Raw genomic sequence first — 11,694 nt, forward strand, 5'->3', positions numbered from 1 at the left:
CCCCGAACTTGAGAACCAAATGTATTTCAAGGTTCACAAAAAATGCAAGATTTCTATTTGCATGAAAAAATTAGGCAAGATTATTTGTGGGCTGGATTGGGGGGCTGAATTGTGAGCGTTAGAAAAATGGAAATACCACTCCACTGTGTCTCTCAGCAACAACCTCAGCCTAAGGGGTGAGATGTCCTCCTTATGTAGGCAGAGAAGTTCTGGCCTAAACCATTCCCTCCAAATATCTTCATTCATATATTTGTCTTTACTCTCACCTTTTACAAACCCCACCACGTGCAGCATCTTAATGTCTTCACGTTAGGGAAGTTTGATGGTTCTTTCACCAACCTCTTCTTGTTCTTCTTGTCACCTTTGGTCACGTCTTTTCAGCTTATTTCAAGGCTAGTTTGAGACTGAGTGCCCTCCACCCTTTTCCCCATTGGAAAACAGTCTGAGAAGAGACACACAAGATGTCCATGAGTCCTTACGGTTGGTTCGACCTGAGTCTTTCACACTGGCTCATGAGAAAACAGCTCATTTTATTTGCTTGGTCTACCATCCAGGATTGCTATAAGGGTCAAATAAAATGTTTGTAAACTGAAATATATAAAAAGCTCTATGCAAGACTGACAAATACTGCCACATATTATTCTGGAGGAATGCCAAGAAGAGGCAGCCACAACGACTCTAAGTGCACAGCGTCCCCTGGAGTTGTGCAGTGCACAACTGTACGCAGCAGCCCTGGTGTTAGGTAAATGTGTTGTCCTCATGGGTTGATTTAAGAGGCCTAAGCCATAAGGGTTAAGGGAAGAATAAGAACAGTAGAAAGCAAAAATAAGAAAGAAAGAAGACATGGAGAAAAGAGGCTGGGGTCTGGGCGTGGTGTCTCACACCTGTAATCCCAGAACTTTGAGAGGCAGAGGTGGGTAGATGGCCTGAGCCCAGGAGTTTGAGATCAGCCTGGGCAACATGGCGAAATTCAATCTCTACAAAAATTGGCTGGGCATGGTGGTATGCGCCTGTGATCCTAGCTACTTGGGAGGCTGAAATGGGAGGTCAAGGCTGCAGTGAGTTGTGATTGTACCACTGCACTCCGGCCTGGGCAACAGAGTGAGACCCTGTCTCAAAAAAAAAAAAAAGAGACTGGGGATGTGGTGTAATGTCCAGACACATGTGTGTGCATGTTCGCAGACAAAGACCTAGAAGGATATACACAAACCCTTAACACCCCTGGATCATGGGGTGGGGTATGATTTTAACTTTTTGCTTTGTTTTGTTTGTGCTTTTTGTTTTTTTGAGACAAGGTCTTTCTCTATTTCCCAGGCTGGAGTGCAATTGTATGATCATAGCTCACTGCAGCCTCAAACTCTTGCACTCAAGTGATCCTGCCAGCTCAATTTCCTGAGTAGCTCAGACTACAGGCATGCACCACCACACCTGGCTAATTTTTAATTTTTTTTTTGTACAGACATGGTCTCACTGTGTGGCCAGGCTGGTCTCGAACTCCTGGCCTCAAGTGATCCTCCTACTTCAGCCTCCAAAAATGGAGGATTACAGGTGTGAACCACCACACCTAGCCTTATTTTAATTTTTCAACCACAACTTTTATATTTTTCAAGAAGCAATAACAAAAGAAGAAGCTGAGGTGTGGACAAAAGAGTCCACTAAATCCTGGCTAGGGAGAGAGGATGTAGGAGGAAAACACACAGAGTTGCATACTTCAATGTCAGACTGACATCCCCATCATACTTCGTCATCCACACTTAGGTTCAAGAGACAAGGGCTAGTGATGAGGGGGAGAAACCAAAAAGAATCAATAGACTCAAGCCAGTGGAATACTGCCCATGGCTGTTGTTGAGTTAGACACTGCTTACTTCCTCTGGCTTTTGGGTTTCATGTTCAGGTGACTGCAGAAGCCAAAGCAATGAGTAACATCACTAACTGAATGAATGTAGATGGACAAGAAGATCTCATAGGTTAGATGATTGCAAAATGTTCCCTTTGGGGGAGTACAGGGGAAGTATAAGAGCAAGGGTAATCTAAGAGTGAGGAGCGTCATCAATAGATTTTTTGATCAACATATATGATGGATACCAAGAGCCCTCAGAAAGAGTGGGTATATCACAAAGGACTAGAAGTCTATTTGCTCTAATAACCAAAATATCTAGGGATATCCTAACCCCGCTTTATTCAACACATCCTGCCCACACCTCATCTGGGTACCATTCAACACTTTGGTTCCACCCACATCCTTAAAAAGTTAAAAATACACATATTTTTATGTAACGGCCTCTTTTGCTGCATGTTACAGTTTCATGCTTATTACTGAAAAACTTGGAGCAGGAAAGCTGGAGACCAATTTGATTGCTTCACCAAATAGCGCCATTTGTTGCTCTTCAGAAGCAGTAGGTTTGTGGAAATAACTGTAGAAAACATCTCAGGACTGTAGCTCATTGTTGAACCATGACTCACCACATTGCCTTCCATGTGTGAAGAACTCAGTACTTTTTCTAAGGGCTTTCTGGCCTCTCATGTTGCTTTAAACTTGGAGCAATCCTGAAAGACAAGGTCGGTAATTCATGCCAATTTGAGAAACATCACAACTGAGGTCCTCCGCATGGTTGTAATTAGTGAGAGGCAGAGTTGAAACAAGAACCCAAGATTCTGAATTTTGTTTTGTTTTCTTTTTTTTCTTTTTTTTTTTTTTGAGACAGCTTCTTGCTCTGTCACCCAGGCTAGGGTGCAGTGGGATGATCATAGCTAACTGCAGCCTCAAACTCCCGAGCTCAGGTGATCTTCCCACCTCACTCTCCTGAGTACCTGGTACTACCAAGGTGTACCACTACTCCTGGTTAGTGTGTGTGTGTGTTTGTGTGTGTGAAGACGGGGTTTCACTATGTTGCCCAGGCTGGTCTTGAACTCCTGGTCTCAAGTGATCCACCTGCCTTGGCCTCTGCAAGTGCTGGGATTCCAGGCATGAGCCACAGAACCCTGCCTGAAATTTTTATCTAGCGTAGTTGAATGGTTAGGAGCACAGGCTCTGAGTCAAGCCACTTAGGTGTGATTCTAACATCGCCCCACACTGGTTAGTTGTGTGTTCACAAGCAAAGTATTCAGCTACTTTGTGATTCAGTTTCCTCATTTTAAAAATGGGATGTTGCAAGTTAAACTGTGTTCCTCCAAAAGAAGTGTTCAAGTCCTGACATGAGTTATCTGTGAATGTGACCTTATTCGAAAGTAGGGTCTTTGTGGATGAAATCAAGTTAAGATGAGGTCATGCTGCATTATGGTAGATCTTAACCCAGTGACGACATGCTTATAAAAAGAAGTAGTTTAGGCTGGGCGCGGTGGCTCACACCTGTAATCCCAGCACTTTGGGAGGCCAAGGCAGGTGGATTACGAGGTCAGGAATTCAAGACCAGCCTGGCCAAGATGGTGAAACCCATTCTCTACTAAAAATACAAAAAATTAGCTGGGCGTGGTGGTGGGCACCTGTAATCCCAGCTACTCAGGAGGCTGAGGCAGGGAATTACTTGAACCCGGGAGGCAGAGGTTGCAGTGAGCCAAGATCGTGCCACTGCACTCCAGCCTAGGCAACAGAGCAAAATTCCATCTCAAAAAAAAAGAGAGGTAGTTTTGTATACAGACATACAGAGAAGAGACTTCCAGAAAATACACAGGCAGAGGGGAGGAGGTCAGGTGATGATGGAGGCAGAGACTGGAATGATGCAGCTGCAAGCCAAGCAATGCCAAGGCCTGCCAACAAACACTGAAGGCCAGAACAAGGCAAAAGAAAAAGTTATAGAGAGTAGGGCCCTACACCTTGATTTCTGACTCCTGAAGAGTGAAAGAATAAACTGCTGTTGCTCTGAGCCAGCTGGTTTGCAGTAATTTGTTATGGCAGGCCTAGGAGACGAACGCATGGGATAATCACATTTCCTGCCTTTGGGAGATCATGTTATTCTTCAATACTTTTGTTCTCCTTCTTGACAAGATGATACACTCTTGCCTATTAGATTTCATACTTGGCTATATTTTTTGCTTTTGCCAATGAAATGTTGGTGGAAGTGAGATGTGCCACTTCCAAGGAGAAGTTTTATGAGCCTCACGTGGTTCTGTCATCTTATCTTTCCCCCCTCCCAGGAGACACCCAATCCTCAGATAGGGGCTGCTCCTTCAGCCTGGATTTCCAGATGATGATAACACGGAGCACAGTTGAGGCTGACCTGTTATGAGCATTAACATGAGCAAAAAATAAATGTCTGTTGTTATAAGCCGCTGACATTTGGGAATGTTTGTTACAGAAGCATAACTTAGCCTAAAGTGACTGATTTACTACCTCATAAAATGTTATGAGCACTCGATATCATGATGCTTGTAAAATACAATGCTGGACATATTAATATTATTTAAGCACCATTACTATCTTCTTAACTCCAACAGGGCATTGCAATCACTGAGTGTCTATTATGTGTCTGGATAACGTATTTGGTTCAGGGATGGGCATGTGACTAGTGTTGGATGAATTTACCATCATTCTTGGCATTTCCCTGGAATACTCTTTTTGGAAGAAAGGAAAGTGTGACCTGTGTTCCTAGCTGGTTTCTAGCTGTGACATATGCTTGACATCGGTGAGGAGTATCTTTTCCACTCTAAGGAGAGAATCTAGCAGAAAATGAAGACAGCACATAGAATAGAAGATGCTAGAGTTAGAGAAAGAGGAGGAGCAAAAAGGAGTCCTGCTGACATCATTTAAGCCCCTTGGATCCAGCCATGCTGTCAGAGGCACCCTAGGACTTCCAGTTACATCAGCCAATACTTCGCCATTTTTCCTAAACTGCTTTCAGTTGGGCTTCTATTAACAGACAGTCTTGACCATTGGAGAACCATCCCAATTCCCTGCCACCAGTTGCTTGTTCTTTAAGGGCGGGGGCTCATTCATTGTTATCTTTTCTGCAGCTCTCAGCATAGTGAATGGCATATATGGGAGTGCACTGTGTTTGGAAATTTATGCAGAACGTTTAGGCACTTAAGGAGAATATTGGTCTCCATATAAACACAGCCCACAGAGGAATTTGTAACTTATGCTACAGAACTGTCCTCAGGAGTTAACAGATAATGAATATTTTAAAAATTATTATTTGTAAAAATCTGAATACTTAAGAAGAAAAGCTTAAAATTAAGAGAAATAATCACGTACAAAGCTTTTCTAAAAAATCTGTCTAACCTCTCTGAATCTGTTTCTTCATCTATCAAATGGGATAATATTAACAACTTTTCCATCTACCTGGGCACCCAATGATATGATACTTGCAAAATGTGCACAGATTTTTATGGCAACTTGTACAGTGCCAAACAAAAAGTAGCCACTGTTTTTTGTTTTTGTTTTTTTTTTGAGATAGAGTCTTGCTCTGTCGCCCAGGCTGGAGTGCAGTGGCGCAATCTCAGCTCAGTGCAAGCTCCGCCTCCCGGGTTCATGCCATTCTCCTGCCTCAGCCTCTCCGAGTAGCTGGGACTACAGGCGCCCGCCACCACGCCCGGCTAATTTTTTTTTTGGTATTTTTAGTAGAGACGGGGTTTCACCGTGGTCTCGATATCCTGACCTCGTGATCCGCCCGCCTCGGCCTCCCAAAGTGCTGGGATTACAAGCGTGAGCCACCGCGCCCGGCCGCCACTGTTATCACACATTCACAGCTAAAAACACACTATTCAGACTGAACAAGTCTTGCTGAATGTATTAGTCCATTTTCACACTGCTATAAATAAATACCCAAGACTGGGTAATTTATAAAGAAAACAGGTTTAATTGACTCAGTTCCACATGGTTGGAGAGGCCTCAGGAAACTTACAATCATGATGGAAGGCGAAGGGGCAGCAAGAACCTTCTTCACGTGGCGGCAGGAGAGAGAAGAACATGCGAGAGTGCTAGAAAAACCTTTTGTAAAACCATCAGATATTGTGAGACTTCACTCACTATCATGAGAACAGCATGGGGAGACCGTCCCCATAATCCAATCACTTCCCCCCCTCAACATGTGGGGATTAAAATTCGAGATGAGATTTGGGTGAGGACACAATATCACTGAACTCTCTGGGGACAAAGAATTGGGGTAATGGGGTGATTCCACTTGAGACCTGAAGGCTTTTTCTACTGGTATAAGCAAAAGACCCAATTTATCACAGCAAATAAGCACATTAATGTTAACATTAACCATAAGAGAAGATTGGCAAAAATCAAGATAAAATATGGACGGGGAGCCAGACTCCCAGAAATCACAAGAAGCCACCTACTAGACTGACAACAAAGAGTTAAATGCAGCAGACCTGGAAGCCAAACACACAAAACAGAACACACAGGCAACTGTGGTGAGAGCACACAGGCAGGCAGTGGGACCACAGCCACCCCTCCCTGGTATGGATACAGTTAGAGCAGTCTGAAAGACTTGGAACATTTTCCCATGGCAAACGTTCTTTTTCTCTCCCACTTGGACATTCCCCTTCCATCCTCGCTCTTTTGTGATCAACATCCCATACAGCAGCCATGAAGATCCTTAAAAAACAAAAACAAAATCCTATTTCTGCATTGCCTAAAGCTTCTGACGGTTTCTTATCACAGTTAGAATCACATCCCAACTCCTTACTGTGGTCTATGAAGCTCCAAGTCATCTGGCCCCTGCCACATCACCAACTTTCCTTTGCCTAACCTGGCGGCCACACTGGCTTCTCCCCAGTTCTTCAGACCCAGCAGCTCCATCCTGTCTCAAGACCTTTGTGCTTGCTGTTCCACCTGCCGGGATGTACTGAACCGAGAGCCTGCACTGCTCATTTCTTTCTGTCATTTAGATCTCACTCAGTGCCACCTCTGTGAGGCCTTCTCTGACCACCTGATTTATTGATTTATTGACCCAAGTTTATTTTTATAGAGATGAGATCTCACTATGTTGCCCAGACTGGTCTCAAACTCGTGGGCTCAAGCAATCCTCCTTCCTCAGCCTCCTGAAGTGTTGAGATTGCAGGCATGAGCCACCGCACCCGGCTCCTGACCACTTGATTTAATATTGTCATCCCTTACATCAGTCTATCTTATTTCTAGTTTTATGTCAATAATCCCTGCTTGACATTATGGCCTTGTTATATGTGTATATACACAGACACATATATGTACATACGTGTACGTATGTATGTATACACATACACATAATATACATGTGCATGTATGCATATTTTTCCCAAAACTAAAAATCATGTTTCATGAATACAATGTTGGGCCTGTGTTCTTGTCTCACACACTGCTGTATCCTCAATGCCTGGAAGTGTCTGGCCCACAGTAAATTCTCAATAAATATTTATGAAATGAGAGAGTAAACTTTTCCCAGTCTCTACTCATGCTTGATTTCTGTGTCTGCAGTCCTTGCTTCTCCCTATCTGTCTAATGTAGTATCAATGGATCCCAGGATTGGAAAGGATCTTGTCATATCTGTTCTCCCACTCTTAAGCAGGACTACGCTTGAACCATTTCTGAGAGAAAAGAGTCTTCCCAGTTGATAGACAGGCTGAGTGGTGCAAGACCCACCAGAGAGGAAGTTTCATTGATGTTGTTAATATTTCTGTGCTTTGCTAAGTAGAAACTAGAAGAAAGTCTTATTATGTGACAAGTATAACTAGTAGGTTTCAATCCCAGTGCCAACTCTGACAGATTAGTGTTATCTGCCTGAAGTCATGTGTTGAGGAATTGTAGGCTCCTATGAGCTAATTAAAAAAAAAAAAACCCAAGATTCATTAACAGGGTCTGTGTGGGCATAGGACAAAGGATATAAAAGTGGTGGCATTATATATTTTCAGCTCATAAAAACACAAAGTTTTCTTTTGACCAATGTCTAGGCCATCTATGATTCACTTTGGCGATGTCATCACTAAAAAAATGAGGGTGAGAGAGCTGGGTCACTGCTGTCTCTATACCCCGGGATAAAGCACCGTAACTATCTCTTACTTCCCTAATAATCTACAAACGCACTCGAATGTGTCTCATAACTTCCCAAACAGAAATTTCAAGTGAAGTCTGTAATTGAATATCTGATGGACGAGTCAAGAAAAATCACCTAAGACAAGTGACAAATAAACACCCATCCATGAAAATTACATTCCTACTTGAAATAATAGATTCTAGGTCTCTGAGAATGTTTTTGAAGGTCAGGCCTTCATGTATAGGTTGATATGTCTTTTCTTGGACTTCATATCATCAGTCTCTTCCTATACATATCAACCTGGAAGTTGTTTGGGCGATTCAAACTCAGCATGCCCAAAACAAAATTCAATTGTATTTTTTTGTTCCTGCAAAACTCAAAAGCTGTGTTACTTCCTGTCTTCCCTATTCATCCAGTAAATATTTCCTTAGTGCCTTTCTATGTGCCATGTACCATTCTAGGCAAGGGGCCATGGAAGTGAACAGTACAGTGGAGGTCCCTGCTCTTACAGACAAGATTACCAGATTATACAATGCAGGAGGCAGCAATTGCATTGTGTTCTTTGTGATTAGTGTCCTCGGAGTTGCACAACATACTGACCCTTCTCATGGAGCATAACTTCTAGATGGGAATATAGGAAATAAGTGTGTGTATAATAAGAAGAAACAATCCTTTCAGATAGTGATAAGCATTATGCAGAAAATAAAGGGATAAGTAGAGAGCATTGGGCCACATTGGATGGGGGTGGGGGAGCCAGAGAAGGAAAAACATCTTTGAAGAAATGACCGGAACAGACTTGAATCATGACAAGGAATCAGTCATGTGAAGATCGGGCAGACCATTTGCCACAGAGAAATCTACAGGTGCAATATCTGGAAGGTGGCAAGAAGCCAGATTGGTAGAGAAACAGACTGGAGAGGCCTTGGTTGAAGGTAATGAATCAGAGAACATTGGCAGGAGATGAGGCCTGAAAGCAGGGACCACATCAGGATGGAATGGGGAGTCCTTAGTGAGGAATTTGGCTTCTATTCTAAGCCTATGGGAAGCCATGGGGGGTCTTGGGCAGAGAGTTGCAGGATCACTGTCTCAGCTGGCATCTCCATTCACCCAGTTGCCCAACCTTGAAACTTAGTTCCCTCTCTTTCACTGGAGTGGTCAACAAGCCCTGCTTATGCCCTCCCTTAAATGGCTCCCAAATTATCCCCTTTCATTTTAACCCCAGTGCCCTGGTTCTTTCTCACCTGAAATTTCCCAGGATATCTTCCTGCCCCAGCCTCTCCCAGGACCCTCTTTGGCATTGCCACCCATACTAAGGCCCTTAAAGCCCCCTGCCTAGAAATTTCAGCTGGGTCTCCACTGCCCACTGGGTGAGCTTCAAATCTGAGCATCACTCACACCTTCTTGCCTCTCTCCCATCCCTAACACACCTTATACTTCTAGGTTCACTGAAGTCCTTGCTTTGTATAAAACTTTATTATGATTATTATTTTTTTTGAGACAGGGTCTTACTCTGTCATCCAGGGTGGAGTGCAGTGGTGTTATCATGGCTTACGGGAGCCTCAACTTCCTGGACTCAGGTGATTCTCCCATCTCAGCCTCCCAAGTAGCTGGGACTACAGGGGCACGCCACCAAGCCTGGCTAATGTTTTGCATTTCTTTGTAGACGCAGGTTCTCGCCATGTTTCTCAGGCTATTCTCAAACTCCTGAACTCAAGTGATCCTCCTGCCTCAGATTTCCAAAGTGTTGGTATTACAGGTATGAGCCTCCGTACCTGGCCAGAAACATTCTTTATGTGTTCGTATTTATAGGTGCTCCTCCATCTCCCTGGAATGCCATTCTTTATGCTGCCTGTTCAGAAAAGACTTCTCTGATTTCATCATGCGGATCTTTGTGTTGACACAGAAATTGGTATATGTCTGTGGAGGCACTTGTCAAGTTGAGATCAGAGTTCTCTAGGCAGAGGCCAATACCCTCACTCTCCAAAGCTCCTGAAAGCAGAGATCATGGCTTGTATCTGTGAGACTGGCAGGGACGGGCAGATGCCCAAGAAATACTGAACTGAAGAAAGCCATTCCATGACCCACAGAGACCCCTGCAGAGAGAAAGGAGGACACATACCATTTTCTATGGTGTCTGGGAGTGACCATCCTGGGTACAGCATCCAGCAGTCTGTCCAAGATGATCAGCTGCCCATATGGAGTCCAGGCAAGTAGGTGATGCTGCCTCTCTTCCTTGGCATCTCCAGAACCCATCAAGTTTAATCAGCCTGTAACAACAACACAAAAAGGACTAGATAATTAATAAACAGTCACCAGGCCACTTGTCAAGTCAAGCTAATGACAAGGTTAGTTTAACAGCACACATCTGGGTAGAGTGATACTAGCATCGTGTAGCTGCCTGTTCCCACCATCCAAAAAGGAGAGTTAAGCAAGTCTGTGGTCATTCATATGATCAGATCCTGGAGGGACCCCAAATCCATACATGAGAAGCAACTCAACAAAGCAGGCAGTGGAACTCAGAATGCTAATCTACACTCTTAAATTTCTGCCTTTTTTCTTTTTTACAACCTACATAAAACATCATCTAGAGCTCAGAGTGAATGCTTATTGGTAAATGATGATTACATAGATTATAATAATAGTCAATATTTACTCAGTAAGAGCCTGGACAGAATGATAAAAATGAAAATAAGCTGCCTAAACTCAATATACTTAAATCTAACGGGGCAGGAGATATGTAATACAGAGTGTTACAGCCTGAAAAGGATCCCAGAGAAAATCTACTCAAAACCTGCTTGTTTAGAGATGGGGAAACTGAGGCTCAGATAGAGAAAGAGACTGGCCTATGGTCACTCAACTTGCTGGCAACAAGATAAAGACTAGAACTTAGGCACATAAGTAACCTCAGTACAAGGTGGGAGGAGCAAAGGGCCACCTGGCAGGGAAGGAACATGAGAACCAGGCCAAGAAGGTGGAGAGATTTATTCCATTCAGAAGGAGGAGGTTACTGGGAAGAAGAAGCGTGTGAACAGGGCCTTGAAGGGTGGACAGGATTCCGATCAGTTTCAGGGAGGATACTCCAGGGCAGAGGGACTGGTGATCAAAGCACAGGAGAAGCAGAGAAAAGGCCAGTTCTGGGGATCCCAGGAATGTGCTCCACGTGTGAGCTGGCCAGATGAGCTGATGCACAGAGGCACACCTCAATTTCCCACCCTAACCATCATCATCTCTGGCTTGGACCTTTTCTTCCCTTTTGGCCCTTATGGTACATTCTTCCCCTTCCAGCCCGTGTGATCTTTTAAAAACATAAATTAGGTCACACAATTCTCCTGATTAAAATTCCCAAATGCTTTTCACTATGCTTAGCGTAAAATCCCAATTTTTTTCATCGCCTATGATATTCTATGTAAAATGCCATCTCTGAGCGTTGACTCAGCTTACACCAGGCTCTCTTCAGTCACAACATTCTTCCCTCCAAATCTTTCTGTTCCTCAGATTTGCAAAGCTCATTCTCATCTCATGTCTCTGCACACACTGTTTCCTGTGCATGCAAATCTTTACCTATAGACCTTTACGGGGTGGCTCCTTCTGAGTTCGGCTCAAAGATCACCCGTTCAATGAAGCTATTCCTCAGGTGGCATAGACTTCCCCTTTCCTGCCTCCTGTCACTCTGTGGGGACGTTGTGCTGTTTTATTTTCTTCATGGAATTTGCTGAGCTAAAACTCAAATCCATTAACT

General features: G+C 43.7%; 1 long non-coding RNA gene across 1 annotated transcript; it reads right to left on the bottom strand.

Moving 5' to 3' along the window:
- Positions 1 to 368: 368 nt before the first annotated feature.
- Positions 369 to 9,932, bottom strand: LOC131382556 (uncharacterized). Its single transcript, XR_009212116.1, has 3 exons — positions 9,728 to 9,932; positions 2,464 to 2,547; positions 369 to 442 (listed from the first exon to the last, which is right to left on the bottom strand). It is a non-coding gene; the product is annotated as an uncharacterized LOC131382556 (long non-coding RNA).
- Between the last annotated feature and the right edge of the window lie 1,762 nt (positions 9,933 to 11,694).

This window comes from Hylobates moloch, unplaced genomic scaffold, assembly GCF_009828535.3.
Source record: "Hylobates moloch isolate HMO894 unplaced genomic scaffold, HMol_V3 SCAFFOLD_51, whole genome shotgun sequence".
NCBI classification, from domain to species: domain Eukaryota; kingdom Metazoa; phylum Chordata; class Mammalia; order Primates; family Hylobatidae; genus Hylobates; species Hylobates moloch.